Raw genomic sequence first — 1689 nt, 5'->3', positions numbered from 1 at the left:
GAACTGCACTGAACTTTCTTTTACAAGGACGCATAAACACACACACACACTCACAAACACTCCCAAACAAACACACACACACACACACACACACACACACACACACACACACACACACACACACACACACACACACACACACACACACACACATGAAATTGGAGAACAGATCGAGCGCTGTAGATAAATAAAGAGGTATACACTTTTCAATAAAACGAGTATTAAAAGTGCCAGGCAATTCCGTGAATATATTGTTGAAGAGAAGTACACTACCCCGAGATCTATCAACTTCTGGCGTGATATGTTTGGCATTAATATCGACCAGTCACATTGGAACCTGGCCAAAAATGTGACCCAAGAATCCAGATTAAGAGAGCTGCACTGGAAAATACTACACACGATTTATCCAACAAATGTTCTTCTGTATAAAATTGGAATACGAGATAGTGAGAGACGCCCCTTCTGTCCAACCGAAATAGATTACGTTGAACATTTTTTTGTTAATTGTAAGAAAATAAAAGTGCTATGGAGATACGTTGAACAAATTATTTATGAGAAATATAAAATAAGAATAGTCTTCGGAGTAGAACATATTTTGTGTGGTTATATTAATGGTGCGGACTCAATAAAATGCAAATATATAAATCACTTGATTTTGATAGGAAAGATGTGCATAAGCAAATATAGATACGGAACTCCCACTGATATTATAATAATGTTTGACAAAGAGAAACAAATACGAAACGTAGAATAGTGTATCATATGTACTTCTATTCTGGCTTCCCTCGCCGCCTCCTTTTTCTTTCGTTTCGCTAAAAGGAGAACGGCACCGGGGTAAAGGCGGAACTTACATTGTTACACTAAACACCACTTGTGTGTATAGTGTGTATGAAAAGAGAACTGTTACTAAGAAATTTTTTTTAGCACGCTTACAATTTGCTTTTTCTCTTATTTATTGTGATTGTTACTATGTTAACTCCATTATGACACCGCCACAAACAACACTTAAGTCATCCCAAACACAGACATATGTAAGACAATAACAAACATTAAAGATGCAAGATTTTGTCCATTGTAGAAAACCACACACAAAAGAAGAAAGAGAGAAAAGAAAAAAAAGGTATACACTTACATACAGATCGCGGACACCTCGCTTGAAAAAACACCTTTTGTTGTTACTTTCATCCCAGCGAAGCTGGAGGTATCCCGTGAACGCTATACTGTAATCGATTTGAGAAATGTGCATACCGAATAATACATGATAAAGAAGGATTCTTTGTGCCCGAAAATGGGCCACAGTTGGAGATAGAAGTTCACCAAAAATTGGGACCATACTAACAAAAATACGGTGGGTAAAATTGGCGCCCCCATTTTTTGAGCAAACGCCACCCAAGGCCGCTTTGGACGGGTAGAAATTCCGTAGTTTCCAAGTCTATGGATAAAGCTCGCGTAAGAAGAATACGTCACGGTCGAAAGTCTTTGACGTCAATTAATGCATCATGACGTCATGCCTCCCTGTAGTCTTTCTCTCGCGCGGTGTGTGTGTTTGTGTTCATTTTGTGCACATGTGTTAGTGTTACTGTTTGTGTGTGTGTGTGTGTGTGTGTGTGTGTGTGTGTGTGTGTGTGTGTGTGTGTGTGTGTGTGCGCACGCGTGCATGAGTCTGTACTCGTTTGTGTGTGGTGTGTG

This window comes from Littorina saxatilis, unplaced genomic scaffold, assembly GCF_037325665.1.
Source record: "Littorina saxatilis isolate snail1 unplaced genomic scaffold, US_GU_Lsax_2.0 scaffold_1558, whole genome shotgun sequence".
In the NCBI taxonomy this organism is placed as follows: Eukaryota; Metazoa; Mollusca; class Gastropoda; order Littorinimorpha; family Littorinidae; genus Littorina; species Littorina saxatilis.
This window is presented reverse-complemented; position numbering follows the sequence as displayed.